Source organism: Lynx canadensis, chromosome D4 (genome assembly GCF_007474595.2).
Source record: "Lynx canadensis isolate LIC74 chromosome D4, mLynCan4.pri.v2, whole genome shotgun sequence".
NCBI lineage: Eukaryota > Metazoa > Chordata > Mammalia > Carnivora > Felidae > Lynx > Lynx canadensis.
The window spans coordinates 28,568,907-28,578,756 of NC_044315.2; the positions used below are offsets into that span (position 1 = coordinate 28,568,907).

The following is a 9,850-nucleotide window of genomic DNA, read 5'->3' on the forward strand; positions in this document are numbered from 1 at the left end:
CGGTGTGTCCTAGGGGAGCCTATAGACACAGATTGCCGCCTCCCGCCCCCGGGAACACCTCCGCGCCCGGGCCTCCGCCCTGCTCAGATTGTGGCTCCGCCCACGCCGACCGGCGGCTGACGTCCGGGATCCCGGCCGCAGGCTCTGCCTCCAGGCGCCACCACCTGTCCTTCCTCCGCGGTCGCCTCACCACGCTTGCGCGCCGCCTGCCCAAGGCCTCCGACGTTGCGGAGCGGGGCTCAGGGCCACCTGCACGATCTCCGCGAGTCCCCGCAACGACACTGCCACGAGGTACAGCCCTGAACACCCCTCCCCTCGTTATAAAACGGAAGTTCGGCAGGTTACGTTAGTGCTCCCTGCGGCGGGCTGGTGGGTGCGCGCTCTAGGCCACTTGCGGGTGTCTGCGCTCGCGCTCCTACCGGCTGCCGCTCGCCGGCCCACTTGCCCCCTGGTCGCCAACCTGCCCCCTGCCCTCTACCAACCTGCTGGGCCTGTGATCTGGCTCTTCTCACCAACCTCCAGAGAAGTGGCTTCCCTGTGCCTCACTTGTCTGATGGCCCTGGCTAGTTCCTTCATTCGGGCTTTGAGGAGTCCTATAATCCCAGAGCTATCGGCAGACCAGTTTTCAGTGTCTGCGTGTGGCAGAAAAAAACAGTCGCCGACACAGGGAAATGCCTCCTGAATGCCCCACTGAGGCCAGAGACTCAGTAGACCACATCCTGATCTCTTTGTAGCCACGAGCTTTTGTCTTCAGGCAGTTCATACACTGATTCGTGGAACAACATTTATTGAACACCTACTATGTGCCAGGCACTGTCCTGTGCTGCACTGGGGACAGAGCCTGAACAAAACAGACAAGACTCCTGCCTTTTTTTGACCTTACATTTTAACAGCGACGATAAAACATAAACAATAAATGGGTATGTTAGATGAGCCATAGGAGCTGTAGAGAAAAATGAAATAGGAAACCAAGACAGGGAATGTTGAGGGTGAAGGGTTAGACAGAGTAGCGAAGGAAGCCTTCACTGAGAAAAAAGGCTGGGAAGCGAAATACTTAAATATAATATCTGAAACGTAACGACTACTTCTTTGGCCTAGAAACCAGCTATAGCAGCTCCATTCAAGGGTTTGTGGGGTTCTGTGTCAGAAACTTAGCCCCCGGGACATCTCACGTTAGCTAGGACCCCAGAAGTCAGCTGGTCCAATCCAGTGCCTCTGATGTTTAATCCTTTGGAAACTGGCCCAGGTGAGTGCTCGAGAACTCTGGATTGGGGTAGTCAGGCCTGCTGGATTCCCAGCTCCAGCCTCACCAGCCCAGAGACCTAGGCCAGTTACCCAATCTCTTTAATTCCAGTATATTTGCCTGGTGAGCGAGATGACCATTTTAGCTGGCAGGGGTGTCAGGAGCATGACGTGAGATGCTGTTGCCAGAGTGCTCAGCTCCAAGCCAGACACAGAGGATACACTAAATACACGCCAGAGACCTCTCTGTCTAGCTCGGTTGCTGACCCCTGTCGTTGAAGGATTTTTTTACTGCAATACCCAGTGTTCGTTGTCTCGCTACTTGGAAGAATGACGAGGTGGGCACCAAATGAGCAGCAGGCACAAGTTTATTAGAGTATAAGATCAGAAAGGAAGAATAGTATGAAAGCTCTCTTTACAGAGAGAGGGCATTCGAAAGTGAATGCTTGAGGACTGTAGGCGAGGGTCCTTGTTTCATAAGGTTCTGGTCATGTCCCCTTCCCTTCCCCCTTTTTCCTTCTCAGGTCCTACCCTTACTGACTGGGTAGCTCTCGGTACTGGGTTGTCCATTCCTGATTGGCTCGTTTGAGGGGGGGAGGGGGCATCTGTGGCCATCCATTCCCGATTGGCTCATTCTCATCGTGAGGACTGTTCCTTGTGGGTCATAGGTTTTAAGGTCTACTTGTTTTCAGTTAGGTCTTTCGTCAAATTCCTGAGGGAACCTGAGGGGGAGTAGGTGGTGTCTGTTACATTCTTAAGGGGAACCTGATGCCCGAGGGGGTTTGCTGTGGTCAGACCCTCCCAGCATTGTTCCAAACTATGTGTTTTTCCCCACCCAGGGACCTCAGGTCTGTCCTTTCCCTCTCTGCCCACTGAATCGTATCTTTTTTCCTATCAGACTGTCACCACAATGACGGGAAGCCCACCATGGACAAGGCAAACCATCCCCCTTAGACATAGGCCCGTTTGCATGGCGATCAAGTACGCACTCCGGAGCCAGACCGCCTGGGTTACCGTCCTGGCCTTGCCCGTCGCCGGTGGCATAAGCCTGTGCAAGTTCCTAACCTCGCTGAGGAGCATTTCACTCATCTGTAAATGGGGGGTAATGATGCTGGCCACCGCATAGGGTTATACAAGTGACGCTGGTGAAGTGCTGCAGAACCATGCCCAGGCTGCCGTGAGTGCATGCCGTGTAGGTGTTTCCTTCTTTATATGGATAATGTCAGCTGCTGTTGTCATCTGAACAGAAGAAAGACATTTCCCTTGCCGTCACAAAGGGGCAGAAGGGACATAGAGATGATAGCCTCAGCCTGTATTTACCTATTGTGCAATAGTGTCCCCTCTGTCACGTTGGCTGACTGTGACCAGCTCTTTTCTGGGTCAGGATGCATAAACCCGTCACCTGTGTGTTGGCCAGAGGAAGGAAGGTGCAGGACCAGCGGAAGGTGGGCTCCTCTACACACAGGACCTCTCCCTCCCGGTTCCACCCACCCCCCGTGGCAGAGCTGCTCCCAGCAGGACCCCAGCTTTCTTCTGCTGCCTCATCACAAAACACTCAGCTTCACACAGTAGTGCAGATTGGAATAACGTGTGCCATATTGGGACTCTTGTAACAGCTAGAAGTCCTGCGAAGAAACCGCTCACTGTTTCCTCACCTGGCTCCAACCCCAGGAGATCAGCTCTGGTTTGTGTCAGTGGCAGGAAGTGGACAAGTTACAGTCTAGATGGTAACTCACGACCCCCACCCCCACCCCTGAACCCAGGGAACTTCTGCTTGCTTCTTCCGGCCCCCAGGGCAGTTAGTGTGACAGGGAACAAAATATCAGCTGGTTGCCTGGGAAGGGATTGTGGCAGCACGGTCCCCATGTGAGTCCCCAGCTCTTGTGGCCTCATGGAGGTAATGGCAGTAGGACCAGTAATCTCGAAGCAACAGAAACTGAACAGCCAAACTGCAGAGCTAACATCTATTGAGCACTTGCTAAGTGCCCAGCACTCATTGAGGGCTTCCCAAGTTTAGTCATCCCAGTGCCCCTAGGGAGTGGCTTCAGCTCGTACTCCTATCCTTACAGATGAGAGAACTGAGGCTTTTCAAGGTCAAGGAACCGGTCTGAGGCTTGTGGCCAGCTGGGAAGTGGCAGAGCCAAGATGTACACCCTGATCTATCTGACTGCAAACCCCACATTCCCAGTGGCCTACTGGTTCCCTGCTAAGTGACATTCACCTCCATGGTGAGGCTTTGAGCCTGCCAGCTACAGCTTCAAAAGTCTGCTCTACAGATTGTCCACCTCTCAGCTCTAGAGCTACTTTTGAAGCCTGTGCTCATTCATTATTTTACTCAACAAATAGTTATGAGCACCTGCCGTGTGCCAAAACCATACCACATGCTTTAGGTACAGTGGTGAAGAGGACAGACATATCTCTTTTCATGTCAGGTTTGCATTCTCTATGAGAGATAGTCAGAAGACAGAATCACATAAGAAGCAAAGATGCAAAACCATCTCAGGAAGCAAAGAGTCCTAGGAAGGACACAAAAGAGGGCAATGAGGTAGGGACTGAACAAAACAGGGAAAGGAGTGACTAAAGAGCTGATAGAAGAACAGCCAAAGAGAGCAGCTGGTGCACAGGTCCTGAAGTAGCAATTGGCTGGTGTAGCAAAACCATCTCAGGAAGCAAAGAGTCCTAGGAAGGACACAAAACAGGGCAATGAGGTAGGAACTAGTTAAGGGAATATTTCTTATGAAATAACCTTTGGTTCAAGACTGAACAAAACAGGGAAAGGAGTGAATAAAGAGCTCATAGAAGAACAGCCAAAGAGAGAAGCTGGTGCAAAGGTCCTGAGGTAGCAATGGGCTGGTGTATTCAGTGAACAGCAAAAAGAAGGCCAGTGCAGCTAGAAGAGTAAGTGAGGAGAAGATACACTAGAGATAAGGTGGGAAAGTGAAAGCAAGAACCAGATTAGGAAAGACCTCCAGGTCATTGAAAAGACACTTGTGTTCTATAAATAGTATGGCAAGTGGCTTCTGGGTAGCCCAGTCGGTTAAGCATCTGACTCTTGATTTCAGCTTAGGTCATGATCTCGTGGTTGTGAGATCAAGCTCCATGTCAGGCTCTGTGCTGGGAGCCTGCTTGAAGATTCTCTTCCTGCCTCTCCCCTGCTCAGGTTCTCCCTCTCTTTCTCTCTCTCTCTCTCTCTCTCTCTCTCTCTCTCTCTCTCTCTCTCTCCGTCTCTCTGTCTCTCTCAAAGGAATAAAAAAGAGTATAAATAGTATGGTGAAAAGCCACTGGAGGATTTTCAGCTGGAGAGCGATATGACCTGATCTGAATGTGTGGGAATGAACTGTAGAGGGTCAAAGGGAAGACCCAGCAGAAGGGTTTGATCCAGCCCCTACTTGATTGCCTGTAAATATGTGAAGAATGCAGTCATAATCTTCCCAAATCTCTCCTTCTCTACCAAATATTTTCACTTCCTTCACCTGTTTCTCCTGTGGCAAGGTTTTGAAGTTCTCCCCATCCTGCTTTGGACTCACTGACTTCTTGAAACTCCTTCCCAAACCATGTTCTAGTTCTGTGGTTCCTCCTCTTCTCCAAATCTGCTCCACCCCATACCCCAGTGGTCCATTCTCCTATGTAAAGCAATTAGCCCTATTTCCTCACCCCTCCTGAGAATATTAGCAACAGGCTGGTTACCGCAGCACCAGGGTGGGCAGAGGGGAGAAGCTGAGCCACGGTGCGGTTGCAGTAAGGAGCCCAGCGGGCCCTGCCTAGAGCTCTAAGCTGGGATGACCCTTCAGAGTTGTCCTGGGTTGGGGGCAAGAGGGCCAGCAATTACATCCCCAGGTCAACCCATCATTAGCTATAGGCTGCCCTGGAAAGGGGCATGACACAGGATAGGTGGCTCTCTTCTGCCAGGGCAACAGTGCCAGGGGCTGGAGAACAAGTTTTTTGTCCTCAGTGAAGAACCGGGTGGCATATCCCAGCATCCACTAGAATAAGCAAAGAAGACCAGGACTGGAGGCAGGGGCTGTCCCTGCATCGCTCAGCTTCCCTCTCCTCTGTGTGTTACCACTTTCAGACATCCGTCCCCTTACAGTAGCGCGTATGACCACAGGCATTTCCAGACCCATGTTCTATCAGCTGAGCTCTTCCCCCTTGTTCCAGCAAAAATTGGTGTTGGATTCTTACTGGCCCAGATAGGTGACCATTCCTCAGCCGATGATTGTTGTTAGAGCGAGAACCCTGGATCTGCTCTGATTTATAAAAGATGTTACAAATGTTAGTAACTACCTGTTAGACAGATTCAGTGAAATCATGAGTAAAAGCACAGGGCCTGGAAATTAGGAAATCCTCAATCTACATCTGCTGCTGCTGCTGCTGTTAGAATTTAAATAGGCATCAAGGGTTGGTAGCCAGGATGGAACATTCTAGGGCCAGGGGAACATGAAATAGCCTGAGAAAGCTGAAGATGAATCTGAAGGACAGTGAGCAAGCCAGATTGACATGGTGGAGTGTGTCAATGAGAGACCAATGGCCAGCAAGCCTGGAGAGCAGTTTGCCTGAGACTACAGAGGGTTTGAACAAGAGGATAAGGAGTTGGAATGTTGTCCTGTAGACCATTGCCACTGTGGGTGGCAGTGACTTTGCTCTGCAAAGTCACCTGTCCACCCATAACAAATACAGAAACTGAGCGCAAAAAGCCATAGCAATTTGACAGAATAAATTTATGTCTATTGAATCTGATAATAAATATTTGGGATGTATATTTTAAATCTTTTTTTATTTCATTTTTCTGGAAATTAACTTATAGGGTATTTTATGAAAACAATAACCCATGATGGACTGGAAATGTTTTTTAAAACTGGTCCTTCACCCCAGATAGTTTGAGAAGCAACACTGAGGCCGGCAGAGGGCCATCAAAGTTTTATGATGAGTAACATGTGCAGGATACTACTTTTCCTAGTCGTAACACGTAGGGTAGATTGAAGTGTAGAGAAAATGGAGCAAGAAACGACAAGCAGGAGGCTCCCGTGACCGTCTGGGTTAGAGTCTGTACCGGCCAGTGGCAGCAGAGACCTTGGGGAGGAAGGAATCAGGGCGGGGACTCCTTCTCTACCAGGGTCTTGACTGCATGGAGCCTTTATGTGCAAGGAGAATTATAATCTTCATAGGTACTGACCTACCTAGAGGCCCCCACACTCCAGACACCATGTGGAGTAAACCTGGGACTCCGAGCAGGACCTTTGGACAAGATGACATTGCCACCTGTCTGATCACATAGACCCGCAACCTCAGTGGAGTCTTGACCCTGCTGTATTCCTGGGCCCCACACCCAATCAGGCCACATTTGTTCTGCTTCTGAAACAGTTCTCCCATCCCCCTACTTCTCTCCAGTCTCCTTTCTGTCATCGTCCATCTCTGCCCTTAATGCTTTATCTCCCCTGAAGGCGCTCAAATCTTGTCACTCCCTCACTCCAGAATCTCTCATGGCCCCCCACTGTCTGGGAAAAACAAACCCAGCTCTTGGGCAGGACGTGTAAGACCACCACTGCATGTCACCAAACCCCACAATTCCTTCCAGTGAACTCCCTCTTCTCCCTCTCCCAGTGTTCCAGCTGCTGCAGAACAGCTTCCTGCCCTTTCCCCCTTCCTCCCACATCTCACTCAGCGGCAATGAATTTGTACCTACTACATTGAACCAACTCCAAGGCCACTCCCCGAACCAAAGGATGCATAGGGAAATTTGACCATTTCATGGTCTGCCGGGGTGCTCACCTGAGACCTGGCTTCTGTGACGGCTTCACCATTTTAGCTAATGAGAAGAAAGGTCACAAAGGAGGCATAAGGAAGCTGCCTTGGCTGGGTTTCTTGCTGGTGTCCTAGCTGCCTGTCATCTAGTTTAATCCCTTCTTGAAAAGGAGGGGATCAGGGCAGAGCCTCCTTTTTTACCAGGATTTTGGCTACGTAAGAGTTTCAACATATAAGGAGAATTATGATGAATTGGGTACGTAGGTGCTGATCTACTCAGGAGGTTCCCACAACGTAATGAGGTGTTTAACCCGATTTATAGCAGAAGTTTAGACAGGTTTACTGTGGTGTCTAATACCATGGAGTAGTAAGTAGCAGAGTGGGGATTCGAACCCAAACACTATACATGTTGCTTCTTTATCATCAGATGAGACCTAGAAAGGAAACACCCAGATTCCAGGACCAGCTCTGCCAGAAACCAGCTCGCCTTAGGAATGTCACTTAGTATCTTTTATCAGAGTGGGGATTTGAGCCCAAGCACTAAGCATATAGCTTCTTTATCATCAGATGAGACTGAGAAAGTGAACACCCGGATTCCAGGACCGGCTCATCTAGAAACCAACTCACTTTAGGAATGTCACTTAATTTCTTTGAAAAATAAGGAGGTAGAACTACATGTTTTTGCCAGATTCCTTCCTTCTCTTACATTCTTTGACCCTGTGTAATAATAATAGCTGCTATTTGTTGAGTGTGTTTTACACGCCTAGCATCATGCTAAGTGTGCTTTCAAACCAATTATCTCATTTGATCCCACAAGGCCTTGTGACTAAGTGCAGCTGTGATTGCCCTTTGACAAAGGAGGAGATTGTGGTTTGGAGAAGTTAAGTCGCTCTCCCAAGGTCACACAGTTAATAAGCGGGGGAACCAGGTTCTAACTCAGACGGGCTGACTCCAGAGCCCATGCCCAGTCTGTCTGGCTCCCAGACTCTCCAAATCCAGGTCTCATGTGAGGCTTGGCTCTCTCCAGCCTCAAGGCTGGACCACCCGCTGCCTCCTCACTGAAACGGTCCACCCACCTCCACCAGCTCACTAGTCGTTGGTAATTTCCTTCCACCAGACCGGTCTCCAGAGGCCCAGCCCCTGTGCTGGGTCAGCTACCCTCTTGTGGTCCCTCCTGCTGCCTGGATCTCCTCCATTATTTTCTTCCTACTCTGCTCTTTCCCTTCTGCCCTCCACACTGGGCTATAAGCTCCAAGGACGGCAGGAACTGCCTTTGCTTCTCCAGGGCATGGAACAACACACTGTACCGTGAAAGAAAATGTGTTCACTTAAGAGCAGGACTTGGGGCGCCTGGGTGGCGCAGTCGGTTAAGCGTCCGACTTCAGCCAGGTCACGATCTCGCGGTCCGTGAGTTCGAGCCCCGCGTCGGGCTCTGTGCTGACTGCTCAGAGCCTGGAGCCTGTTTCCGATTCTGTGTCTCCCTCTCTCTCTGCCCCTCCCCCGTTCATGCTCTGTCTCTCTCTGTCCCAAAAATAAATAAACGTTGAAAAAAAAAAAATAATAAAAAATAAAAATAAAAATTTAAAAAAAAAAAAAAAAAGAGCAGGACTTGCTGAGGAGATAGCAAAACTGAATGCTGCTTCCCCTCAACTGGTTTTCACCGGCTGATGTGACCCTAGACGCTAGGCCCATAATGGCAGTCACTGAAGACTCCTTTGTGACCAAAGAACAGTAGGACTTTTTCTAAACCATCCTATCCAGGGTACTATTGTCAATCCTTAATTAGCATAGCCACCTTGAAACTGGTTTTTCCTTTCTTTCTTTTTTTTTTTTTAAAGGAGAGGATGATTTTTTTTAATTTTTTTTTAATGTTTTTATTTATTTTTGAAGGAGAGAGAGACAGAGCATCAGCGGGAGCAGAGCAGAGACAGAGGGAGACATAGAATTTGAAGGAGGCTGCAGGCTCTAAGCTGTCAGCACAGAGCCCAACGTGGGGCTCGAACTCACGAACTGTGAGATCATGAACTGAGCTGAAGTCAGAGGCTTAACTGACTGAGCCACCAGGTGCCCCTGATTCTTTTTTTTTTTAAAGCTTATTTATTTATTTTGAGAGAGAGAGAGAGAGAGAAAATGAGTAGGGGAAGGGCAAAGAGAGAGGGTGACAAAGAATCCCAAGCAGGCTCTGGCACAGACCTGGGTGCGGGGCTCGATCTCACAAACCATGGGATCATGACCTGACCCAAAACCCGAGAGTTGGACACTTAACTGACTGAGCCACCCAGGTGCCCCTGTTTTTCCTAATTCTTTTTTTAAAATTTTTTAAACGTTTTTTATTTATTTTTGAGACAGAGAGAGACAGAGCGTGAACGGGGGAGGGGCAGAGAGAGAGGGAGACACAGAATCGGAAGCAGGCTCCAGGCTCTGAGCCGTCAGCCCAGAGACCGACGCGGGGCTTGAACCCACGGACCTCGAGACCGTGACCTGAGTCGAAGTCGGACGCTTAACCGACTGAGCCACCCGGGCGCCCCTGTTTTTCCTAATTCTTAAAACACAAACCCCAAGTTTCCTCCTCCCAGAAACCATGTCAGTGAATTTCTCACTGGTGTGTTCCCTTGCCTGGCAAGTAAAAAACTCAGCATTATTATGACTTATGGTTATGATTAATCATTCTATTTATGAATGGCTCTGATAACTCTGCTTTAGTCTTTGGCAGCATGTAGTAGGTTCAGCAAAGTTTTGTTGAGCATCATAAACACAAACAACCACTGCCTTGGGTGAGGCGTAATATCTCCATGCATGCCTGAAGAACCGGGGGGCATCCCGGCGAGAATCTCTTCTCCCCAAGACAACTGGGGAAACATTCACA

The 9,850-nt window shown here is 49.6% G+C and overlaps 1 long non-coding RNA gene across 1 annotated transcript; it reads left to right on the top strand.

Annotated features, from left to right (window-relative positions):
* The first annotated feature begins 190 nt into the window (after positions 1-190).
* LOC115499421 lies at positions 191-2,595 on the top strand. The gene is made up of 2 exons (XR_003964154.1): positions 191-291; positions 2,141-2,595. It is a non-coding gene; the product is annotated as an uncharacterized LOC115499421 (long non-coding RNA).
* Positions 2,596-9,850: the final 7,255 nt, after the last annotated feature.